Consider the following 12739-nt stretch of genomic DNA (forward strand, 5'->3'; position numbering starts at 1 on the left):
TGGTTAAGATTATAATTTGAAGGATCAACCATGTTAGATATATGAGCCAGGAAAAAGTAAACCAAGGACAAGGTAGTTGTTAATATGTCGCTTCATACCGAGGCCTTTCAGTCTGCTTAAGAAGCCTTATTTTATAGGTACTTGTAATAAAATATTTGTGTAATGAATACATGAATGTATACATTCAGAATAGGAAAAGTAGACCATGGATAATATTTAGTTTTTGTACCAGACTTTTTACAAAGTGTGCACAGATAGCAAAGACTGTACTGAAAGAGGGCATGCTCATTTGTTTATTCAAGTTTTAAAGTACTCCTGGCTGTTGACATCTGAGTACAAAGTAAGTGGTCCCTCCAGGAAGTATCATTTGGGCATGATACACATGGGCATGATACACGTCATACACACTCTCCTTCCCTGCCCCTGTTCCAGGCTCCTGTAAGCATACTATTTTTTTTTTCCAAAGCCAGGACTTCCATTAACTAAACTGAAAGTTCCACAAAATCAAGAAACAGTATCTATTCTGTTATTTCTATATTATATAATGCTTGATATCATAGACACAAAACACATAAATTAATGGCTTGGCATGTATATGCAGCAAGTGTTTCTTTTGTTATCTAATTATGGTGGGGGAAAAAGTGCTTTTGATTTCAAGTGTAGGTAATGTAGTTTACTTTTAAGTATTGCCATTATTTGTTATCTTTCTTTTTAAGAGTCATGTTTCCTATCTATGGGTAGATACAAAAACCCACAGCTTCAGCCTTGAAACTTTTTTTTAAACCAATTTTTTAAAAGACTTCATTTATTTATCTGACAGAGAGGTAGAGAGAGAACACAAGTAGGCAGAGCAGGAGGCAGAGAGAGAGGGAGAAGCAGGCTGTCTGCTGAGCAGGGAGCCCAATGTGGGATCATGACCTGAGCCGAAGGCAGCTGCCCAACTCACTAAGCCACCCAGACACCCCAAAAGTATTTTTTTTTTAAGGTAAGAAGAGTAATATGATTTTTCTTCTCAGAGCATAAAGCTGTCAATTTTTGCCAAATGATAAGTACATAAATCGAGTTTATAATACAGAAGACAACATTAGGGTTTGAGGTCTTTCTTCCTTTTCGAAGGTGAACTCTAAACCTGCATTCATGTGTGGTCCCACCACACAATTTGTGTCACTATGAATAGGGCCAGGCCAAAGAATAACTAACTGCAAGAGAAGTAATTGTTTCTGCCAGTCCTTTTACATAGTTGGAGGCAGTGGTGAAGGGTTTTACAGTGAACAAACTAGATAGGCTTCATATATTTTTACTATTCTACATATTAAAGTATCTTTATGACTTTTTTTGTAGCTTCTCAGGAGACAGACATATTGTAACCTACAATAGGTATAGACCTTTAACAAGAAAATTTCTGAAATTGCATTGTTAATGTAAAAGAATCACCAGTTTACTTCAAAAAGGTGTAACTAGATTTAGTATTCAAGAAACACTGTGATCATGGAAGGCGTAGTAAGAAATATATATTCAAAAGGCTGAGGTCAGAAGTTTGGAGGAAGCGGTCATATGATCATTAATAAAAAGATAGGCAAATAAATTTAATAGATTCCGTTATTCATAAGATCAACTTGGGAAAATATTAAAAATGCCATTTTCTAGACCACATGCCCATAGATTTTGAATCAGTAGAAATTGTCTGGGGCCTGAAAATCTATAATTAAAAGAATGCCACCCAAAATTCTGATGCACAGCCAGGTTCAGGAACCATGGGCTTTACCCTAGGGATAAGAAGAGACCACAGAGCAGAACTTGTTCTCACTAAGTGGGTTTGCCAGCATGACAATGAATGTTTAAATTAGAACAATGAGAAGCTGGTGGCTGCTGGAATATTTCAAGTAAGAAAAACAAGAGCCTAAACTAAGGCAATAACTGTGGGAACAGAGAGTAGAGCAGACATTTCTGCAACACATTTTATGAGTAGATTTGACAGGCAGGGTTATTTCTTCTGAGAACTCTCCTTGGCTTGTAGATGGCGGTCCTCTCCCTGGGTCTTCACATGGTCTTCTTCTGTGTGTGTCTGTGTCTTAATCTCTTTTTATAGGGATACCATCATATTGGATTAGGGCTCATCCATGTGACCTCATTTAATCTTAATAACCTCTTCAAAGATTGTCTTTGCAAATACAGCCATATTCTGAGGTACTGGAATTTTTGGATTTTTTTTAAGTAATCACTATTTCCAACATGGGGCTTAAACTCATGACCACAAGATCAAGAGTCACATGCTCCACTGACAGAGTCAGCCAGACATCTCTGGAGTCTTGGATTTTAACACATGGATGGTGGGGGGCACAATTCAGCTCATAACATCCAACGAGGAAAGGAATTAAAATGGACCAACCAGGTCTTTAATATAGTGTCATATGCTCAATAAATATTACATTCTTCCCTTAAATTTCAGCCCTTCTTCTTCAGGCCATGTAAAAATCTCTAATTGTCAAAATAATAAGGATCCTAAACCTTACTATAAAGAATAATCTTAGGTAATCCTTTTAACTTTGACCTGACTCAAGAATAAATCAGAGGGAAGAAGTACATTCTGGTCAAGGCGGGGCTTCAAAAGAACTTACCCAGCATTCTTTCCAAGTCCCTTCCCTTGTGGTGGAAAAGGTATTAAAAGTATTATTCATCCATTGCCTTCTATGACTATCAGCATGCAGTGAAACCATCTCAGGATTTAATTTTCTTTATATAAGTGTAGTTATCAGGACCATTTTCGTTGCAAGTTATAGAAATAACTCAAACAAGCTTCAGCAAAGCAATTTACTGGTTCATGGATCCCTAGAAAGTTTAATAACTGGAATTAAGTCTCAAAATCAGCCTTCCTTGGGATCCATAAACCCATGTATTCTCCCTTTGCCTACAAATCGGCTCCATGATTCCAGTTAAAAAAATTACAAGGACAGATCATGATTGGCTCAGCTTTGGCCAGTGGGCACCATAAGACCAATCAGGAGTTCAAGGTCAAGTGAGAATACAATTCCTTTGTAGAAAATTTCAAAAGACAAATGTAAAAATATTTGAAAATCCTTGAGATTTTAGGTGAAAATAACATGCTACACAAATAAAGGATATTCTAAGAATTTAGAATATCCCTATTTTAAGTAACTAAATGGAATCTGTCTAAAAAAAAAAAAAAAAGCTTGAAAAGTAGATTTTTTTATAATAGCCACCAATATATGTTTTGGTATTTTTATCCTAATACAGTATTTACCATCTTACTGGTTTGTTTAAGCTGAACAGAAAAGTACCTATTCTTATTTCTACTCCTTTTTTGTTTTCCAGAATTCTTATAGCTTGGTAAATAAATGTAATCAAATTCCATTTCAGTATAACCAGGCTTAGCTTACAAGTTAAACTTGACTATATTACTAATTTATAACATTATAGAAAGGAAAGTTTATGTGTTATTCATGAGGAAATTAAATGCTAGAAAAATATTTTTGAATTTAGTTTTATGTGCAACAATAAATGAGAATTAAAAAGACAGAAAAGAATGAAAATGGTAATTCCGATATTTGAAATCTTTGTGGGTCTGATTCTGCTTTTTATCTTTTTTCACCTGATTCTTGATCATTTGTTCCCCACCTCGCCCTCCTTTTTTAAAAATAGTGTGTTTGTGATTTCTGTCTGTGGGCTTATACTAATGGAATTTTATCTGTTAAAATTCTTGGAGTAATGGCATAAAGATGGGCTCTCTAGAGTGGATTTTCTTTTGATTTTATCGAGCTCAAAAGGCACAAGTAGGGACCAGCTTAAATTCTTATCTTGAGTATTTAGACCACTGAGATTATGTGAATTTTTGCTAGAAACAAAGTAAGGCTGGTTTATGATTACGAATTTTCAGAGAATTTTTTTCTCTTTAGTTAAACATTTAAGACTCACAGTTTTTCTTGCAGTCCTTTATGGGATGGATTTATTTGTAGACCAGGTTAATGATGAGGATATATCCATTTTGGATCCTAGCACTAAGCCTTCGGCTTTGTCACTTTTTCTAGTACCAGCAAGAACATGAAAAGTAAAATTCTTGCTCACCTCATTCAGTAAATGTCCTTAAGGTAAGAAGTACTTCAGTGTTAAACAACCATTTGTGAGAAAAATTGTGTTGTCCTCTAAATTACTGTAGAAAAACATGATAAATTTCATACCCATCAAAGATTAAAAAAAAAAAAAAAGGAAAATTTCTTAACTTCATAGGAGATATCTGCAAAACCCATACAATTTAATGGTGAAATTTTCATAACATTTTCTTTTAAAATTCAGGAAAAAACAAAGTTCCATACTATCACTATTTCTGTGTAATACTGGGCTAGAAGTTGACTTGGTGGAATACACAAAAACAAAATGTTATAAGAACTAGAAGAAATAAATCTGAAATTACTCACAGAAGAAATCATTGTTTTCATGGGAAATATAAGAGAAAATACAGATAAATTATGAGAATTAATAAGAAAGTTAAGATACTTGATTTGCGGGGCGCCTGGGTGGCTCAGTGGGTTAAGGCCTCTGCCTTCGGCTCAGGTCATGATCTCAGGGTCCTGGGATCGAGCCCCGCATCGGGCTCTCTGCTCAGCAGGGAGCCTGCTTCCTCCTCTCTCTCTGCCTGCCTCTCTGCCTACTTGTGATCTCTGTCTGTCAAATAAATAAATAAAATCTTTAAAAAAAAAAAATAAAAAAAAAAAAAAAAAAAAAAAAGATACTTGATTTGCTAGATAAAATAAAAATATAAAAAATTGTGTTTCCATATATCAGAAGCAAACATTAGAAACTACCACTTTAAAAGAGAAATCACTGGGGCACCTGGATGGCTCAGTCAGTTAAGCATTTGCTTTTGGCTCAGGTCGTGATTCGGGGGCCCTAGGGTCCTGCGCTCCTGGGATTGACCCCCACTTTGGGCTCCCCACTCAGTGGGGAGTCTGCTTCTCCTTCTGCCTCTCCCCACCACTCCTGCTCTCTCGCTCAAAATAGATAAAATCTTTTAAAAAATCATTAAAAGTAAGTAATTAAAATAAATTATAAAATAACATTTAGAGCTATATCTAACAAACTTACGGTAAAAATAAAACCTTTTTGAAACATTATATTATATATATTATATAAATATAATATATGTATAATCTAAGAGTTGCACAGAAAAGAAAAGGGACTAGGAGCCAAGATACTCTTGAGGAAGAACAAAGAGAGGAACTTACCAGATTTTTAAGTTAGCAGTATAATATTGGTGAAGAGATAGACAAATGAGTAAAACAGAAAGCTAAAAACTAGATAAAATATAAGAAAAAGCTGGCTTTGAAGATCATTAGGGAAAATATAAACTCTTCAGTACATGGTATAAAGACTATAATTTCTATTTAAAAAAAAATATTTCTACTTCATACCATACACAAAAGTTTCAGAAGGATTAAAGGCTTAAATATAAAAATAAAATGTTAAAATACTTAAACGATCAAGGGAAAAATTTCTTATGTAGGAAATGTAAGATACAAGCAAAAAAGAAAACTTTGTTAAATTTAACTGCTTTAAGATTCAGAGTTCTGTTTATAAAAGGGGAACTTAATAAAGTGAAAAGATGGGGATCACCCAACCACTTCCGGTTTGTTGCTGCTCTTTTTGAATCAATATTTGGTGAAATATACTTTTTTTTTTCAGATATGCTCTTTAAAAAAAAGGGGGGGGGAAAGGTAATCCACAACTAGAAAAAGATATTTATTACACAAATAAAGAACAATGAATTAGTAAAGATATTGCCTACAATTCAATTTTTAAAAAAAATATTTTATTTACTTATTTGACAAAGAGAGACACAGAGAGAGAGGGAACACAAGCAGGGGCAGAAGGAGAGGGTGATGCAGGCTTCCCGCTGAGCAGGGAGCCTGATGCAAGTCTTGATCCCAGGACTCTGGGATCATGACCTGAGCCTAAGGCAGACACCTAACAGCTGAGCCACCCAGGCGTCCCTACAATTAAATTTTTTAAAAAAATTTTAAAAGATTTTATTTTTAGTATAATCTCTACCCAAGGTGGGGCTTGAACTTAACAACCCCAAAATCAAGAGTCACATGTGCCACCGACTGAGCCAGCCAGGTGCCCCTACAATTCAATTTTTAAAAATTGGTTGAAACCATTGGGACATTTATCTTTACACTATTGGCAGGAATGTAAAATTGATACATTGAGCAAGTTAGGAATTCTCTAATAAATTTGAAATCTTCATACTCAGTGGCTCAGCTATTTCTTTTTCAAGTGTGTATTCTAGAGCAGAGTTTCACAACTTCACACTATTGGCATTTTAGTCCAGAAAATTCTTTGTGTGGGACTGTTTTATGTCTTACAGGGTGTTTAAAGCATCCCTGGCCTTTATCTACAAGAAACCAGTAGAATCCTGACTGTCAAGTTATGACAACCAAAAATTTCCACATAGTGCCAGATATTACATGAAGGCAAAATCACTCCAGGTTAAGAACAGCTTGCCCTAGAGAAATCTTTGTACATATCCCTTTATACATGTTCAAAAATGTTCATAGCAGCACTATGTAAAGAGTAAAAAACAAAACCAAAAAACTGGAAGCAACCCAAATATCTATCAATGTTAAAGCCAAATAAATTATGTCACACAAGGGAATACTATACAACAGTGTGAACTAATGAACTACAGTTATGTGCTGCAAATGTTTGAAACTGGAGAACTTAATGTTGAATGGAAAAGTCACAGACAGATACATATATATTTTCATTTACATATCATTGTAAATATGTCAACCAAACAATAATATGTTTAAGGGTGCAAACACATGAAATAAAATTACAAGAAAAATAAGGGATACAGAAAATTTAGGATAACTTTTAGTTCTAATTGAAGAAGAAAGTTAAGGAATTATAGAAAGGCACAAAGAGAGCTTGAAAGGTCACAGGTGACACAGGTATTCATGATATATTTCTTATATATGTACTGGAAAAAAATTTTTTGGCTACTAAATATTTAAAATTTTTTAAAAGGAAGCAAGTATTTTCACCTTATAAATTTTGAAAAGTATTGCAATAACACATGAGAAATGTTTATTTATTTAAAATTTTTTTTTGTATGTTTTAACAGATACGGTAATAAATCATTCTTAAGCCAATTTAGGATATTGCTTAGGAATGTCCTGAGTTTAAAACAAAATGGATTAATCACCTATCAAAAAAGACATCCTGTCTTCAAAGAAAATGGCTATTAACAGATAACATATTTAACTGCTCTAAAAGCAGAGCTTTATTATTATTATTATTATTATTAAACAGAATAATCTAGTGGCAGTAATCAGTGCATGGAGTGAACTCCCTCTTATAAAAACTCATCAACTGTTTTTTGCTAATTAAGATGAATATTATTCCTGTGAAATGAACCAAAAAGTTATATGAAACCAGAAATCCCAAAAGAGATCTATAATCTACAAGAATAATTGCATGCAATTTTAATTGAAGGAAACGGAGAGAACTGTTTTTAATCTTTGCTTTTTTCAATATCTTAAAACCAATCAACCTGTTGGCCAATTAACAATTCTTTACTATTGCTACATCTGACCTAAAAATTGACATTTGATGTATTAGAAACTGTTGTGGAATTTTAAAAGATAAATGGCAAAATGACTATTGGCTATAGTTAACTGCAATATGAAATTTTTGTCATTAATGAAATAAGTAACAAATTTTTATTAATGTTCTCAGAAATAAAATATATTTTATTATTCATTGAAGACTAGATGCTGTGACTATTCACAGAAATATGCATTCAATCTTTGTTCATTAAGTCAGAATTGGGAATGAGAGGAAAGATCTATTTTGTTGAAGTACAGATTAATTACACTGTGAAATTTGCTTTATTTAAATAGTTGGCATTTATCTCTAATCTACTAGAAAAACTTGTTAATGCTGAAGATTTATTTTATTTTATTTTTTAAGATTTTATTTATTTATTTGACAGAGAGAGATCACAAGTAGGCAGAGAGGGGGAAGCAGGCTCCCTGCTGAGCAGAGAGCCCGATGTGGGGCTTGATCCCAGGACCCTGAGATCATTACCTGAGCTGAAGGCAGAGTCTTAACCCGCTGAGCCACCCAGGTGCCCCGAAGATTTATTTTATTTTAAAGTTAGTTTGAATAGATACATGTCAAACAAAATATATATTTACATTTCAATTCAGTTTGTGTAATAATTCAGAAAACGAGTGGCTTGCTTAAATTTGCATAGTTACAAATCAGAAAGAAATAATTGAAATGAGGAGCTGTTTTAGTTATCCAATATATTTTTTTAAAGATTTTATTTATTTATTTGACAGAGATCACAAGTAGCAGAGAGGCAGGCAGAGAGTTAGAGGGGGAAGCAGGCTCCCCACTGAGCAGAGAGCCCGATGGGCTTAATTCCAGGACCCTGGGATCATGATCTGAGCCGAAGGCAGAGGCTTTAACCCACTGAGCCACCCAGGCGCCCTAGTTATCCAATAATTTGTTACATTGAACCGATCTAGGTTATGGAGGAAAATTTATTTATTTTTCCCTAAAATGTCATGATATGTCAGTTGTACTAAAGATAGAGTAGATGCAAAAAGAGAATTATGAATTAAAATTTTGATTGCCCAATACATCAAACTAGCATCTTGGCAGAATAAACCTATTCAAAATATACATTTCCAGGGGCGCCTGGGAGGCTCAGTTGTTAAGTGTCTGCCTTTGGCTCAGGTCATGATTCCAGAGTCCTGGGATCAAGCCCCACTTCGGGCTTCCTGCTGGGTGGGAATACTGCTTCTTCCTCTCCCAGTCCCCCCTGCTTGTGTTCCCTCTCTCACTGTCTCTCTCTCTGTCAAATAAAAAAATAAAATCTTTAAAAAAAGAGAAATATGTATTTCCATATACAGATAGGTATGAATTTGGCTTCCTGTTCTTTAGAAAAGACTGATGCTAGATTTTTCCTTCACATTATTTACAGTGTTATTTAAAGCACAGTGAAAATTTTCAGGTTAAATTTTTAGGCACATTTATTTTTATTTTTTTTAAGATTTTATTTATTTGATAGAGATCACAAGTAGACGGAGAGGCAGGCAGAGAGAGAGGAGAAAGCAGGCTCCCTGCTGAGCAGAGAGCCCGATGCAGGTCTCAATACCAGGACCCTGGGATCATGACCTGAGCTGAAGCCAGAGGCTTTAACCCACTGAGCCACCCAGGCACCCTTTTTTTTTTTTTTTTTAAATCCAAGTAATCTTCAATTTCTGTTTTTGGTTCCTTCTGTGATTAGGTGAAAGGGTTTTTTTGTTTTTGTTTTTTGCTTTTTTAAAATTGTATAAGATCATTTTGATTATGCAATTGGCACAAGTGGTATTTCCTCTATTATATGTATCCATATTTCATTAATAATAAATATACTGTTTTAACTATTGAAATAATACTTTAATTCTGATTACAAAAATAATACATATATTTTTAAAAGATTTTATTTATTTATTTGAGATAGAGTGAGAGTGAGTGAGCAAGCAAGAACACAAGTAAGGGGCGTGGAGGGGGGCAGAGAAAGAGGGAGAAACAGGTTCTCTACTGTGCTAGGAGCCCAACACAGGACTTGATCCCAGGACCCTGGGATCATGACCTGAGCCGAAAGCAGATGTTTAAGCAACTGAGCCACCCAGGCACCCCATAATACATATTTATTATATGGAATGAAGATGGAGTGAAGACTATTAAACCACCCATATTCCCACTGTTTTGTGCACCTTTTGTGAAACTTTTTCTAAGCTTACCACCAGTATGCTTTCAATTCTCTCTCCATTGGATACACATGCACACGTGTACACAACATATAATATATGTATTATGTGCCTTACTTTTTCACTTAATAGCACTTTTGATAATTGGTTTATTTCAAAGAGATTTTTTCTACCGTGGGAAATTCCTACTTTTTATAGGGACTATCCAAGACCACTGGGGGAAAAAAAAACTTCATAGGAGACAGTAATAACTTCCTGAGAAATATCACTTTACATTGACATTTCCCATTCAATAAAATTAATTTTTATTGTTATTTGAATTGTAAAGAGGTTATGATTAAGACTAAAACTGAATATTACCTTTTTGCATCATAAAAATGTAAAGGCAAGAAAACTACGTGTTTAAACAAAATCATACAGTAGCTAGCTTGCCTAGGAGAAGTTATGATATATACTCTTAAAAAACAAACACTTTTAAATTCACAGATGCTGCAAAGCCCTGGTCAAACATAAATTACAATCAGTTTTTATGTAACAGTAAAAATTCCAAAGGACTCTTATTCACCCACTCTCAATATGTATCACAGATATGCTTTTTCTTTATGTTCATAGAATATAAACCACATTTATTTCTGTATCTGTGTATATTTTAAAATAAATTACCCCCAGAAAACAAAATGTTGACTCCACTGTGTTCAAATTCCGTACAACAAAGAAAACAGAAACCTTATATTCCCTTCAAAGAGCCTGTAGCATATATGGTGAGAATTTTGGAATGCTTATAGAATTTGAATGCAGCATCCATTTATTTCAAGAGTATAAGCTATCTTATAATTATCAGATCATTCAATATATTTAGCAAGTGCCACTCCACTTTTATTATAACAGTTCACTTTTTCTTGTTTGTGTTGAGTACTATCATATATAGAAAGAGCTCTTTACTTACCATTCTGGGAAAGATGAAATTTATCATTATGCCATAAATACCCTGGAAAGCAAAGAAAATATTGTTATTTATTATACCTCCATCCACAGGGGTTCTAACTGCCAAATGTAATGCATCAGCAGCAAAACAAAAATGAAGTAAATCTATTGCAGAAAGCATGAATCAGTGTTCTAAGAATTATTGAACATGTATTGCACGCCTTTGGACAGAGCTACTTTAAGACTAAGCAGTTGTTGTGATAAGTAATTTCAAGGTCAGAAATAAAACATTTTATTTTCCCCAAACAAATATTATAGGATTAAGAAAATATTGCCAATTAACTGTTTATTCTTCTCCCCTTTCGCTCAGTTGAATCTTTCAATGATACAGATGGGACAGCTATGGTTAAAACTCTTTAAGGGAAAACTGAGGGTCATTCTACTTTCTTGAAATCAACATTAATGACTATTTATAAAAAAAATGTAAATTAGTTTCCTGTTTGGAATCCTGAACTGGAAATCTGATGTAGAAACTGAGAAACAAATTTAAGAGTCCAAACTTCTACTTTTTCATACTAAATAAATGATAATAAAGCATTATTTATATATTTGTATTGTTTTCTATTGATTAAAAATAAGGTTTTAAATTGCATCACATAAAAATTAGAGCAAAATCATATTTTAAAAAGCTATTTACTCTTGAATTTATTGTGTTCCTTATTTTTTTTTTCTCTTAAAGACTTTATTTATTTATTTGACAGGCAGAGATCACAAGCAGGCAGAGAGGCAGGCAGAGAGAGAGGAGGAAGCAGGCTCCTCGATGAGCAGAGAGCCCGTTACGGGGCTCGATCCCAGGACCCTGGGACCATGACCCGAGCCGAAGGCAGAGGCTTAACCCGCTGAGCCACCCAGGTGCCCCTATTGTGTTCTTTAAAGATTTTTAATCAACATTTTCACATTTAATAATTAGTAAAAAAAAAAAAAAAAAACTTTCTTAATGTCAATAGTTCTAATATAAAGAAACATGTCCAGATGTGAGAAAAAATGCTTTTCTCATATCCTGATAATGTTACTACATATTGGTCATTTTCCATTCCTTTACTTAATTATTTTTTAAATATCATAAACTTAACTTAGAGAAAAACACAATGAGTTCATCTCCCTTAACCCCTCTATCAAAACTAGATGATGGCTAAGGAAATTTTAATACATAACATACTCAGAAAAGGGGTTTTACTTGAATTTTTGAATAATGATATTTCAGACCTTTCAGGATTATTTTTGAATGAAGTAAATTTGAATAAAAATTTACCATGTGTTAATGTAATCTGAATCATTATTTCCAAAAAAGATAATGTTTCTACAAATGAAAACTAGCTAAAATTTCAAATGGCAAATACATATTTTTAAGTAAGCTCTATGCCCAACGTAGGGCTTGAACTTATGACTCTGAGATCAGGAGTTGCATGCACTAATGACTGAGCCAGCCAGGTGCCCTTAAATGACAAATATTGGTGTTCACAAAATTTGCTTTTTCCTAAAGAATAAAATTAAGATTTGAAGTGTGTCCTACTTAGATTTTGACATCGAAGATATCTTTTTTAGACATTTGTATTCTTAAAGAAATATTTGGGTAGAAAATATAGAACTCTGAAATTCTGTAGTGATTCAGGAATTCTGCCAATGAGTGTAGTTTCTTTTAAGAGAACTATTTTTGTACTTAATTGTAAATATTAATATTTATTTCAAAATTTGTATTTATTGATTTTTCTTGAAATATTTTAATGGAAAAAATTATTTAACTTAGAAATATTTTACTGATGTCATGCTTATTCCCAAATAATTATCAATACAATATTTGATATTATAATTCATATTTATAATTTCTAAACTGCTAAAAAAAAAAAAAGTATTTTTAAGCACCAGCTCCTGAAGAGGGCAGCACGTTCTAGATATTATTGAATTCTAAGCTCAAATATGACAGCTTTGGCTTTAGTATACTTTTTTAAAGAACTTGAGGGGAAAAAAAGTGG

The 12739-nt window shown here is 33.5% G+C and overlaps 1 protein-coding gene across 1 annotated transcript in view; it reads right to left on the reverse strand.

The window, feature by feature from the left end:
- The window catches only part of ADGRL2 (adhesion G protein-coupled receptor L2), a 286203-nt gene that overhangs the window by 214655 nt on the left and 58809 nt on the right, over window positions 1–12739 (reverse strand). The window contains exon 2 of the mRNA XM_080801458.1: window positions 10729–10770. The gene's annotated coding sequence lies outside the window, so the exon portion shown is untranslated. The remainder of the gene's footprint in view (window positions 1–10728; window positions 10771–12739) is intronic.

This window comes from Martes martes (genome assembly GCF_963455335.1).
Source record: "Martes martes genome assembly, chromosome: 4".
Taxonomy (NCBI): domain Eukaryota; kingdom Metazoa; phylum Chordata; class Mammalia; order Carnivora; family Mustelidae; genus Martes; species Martes martes.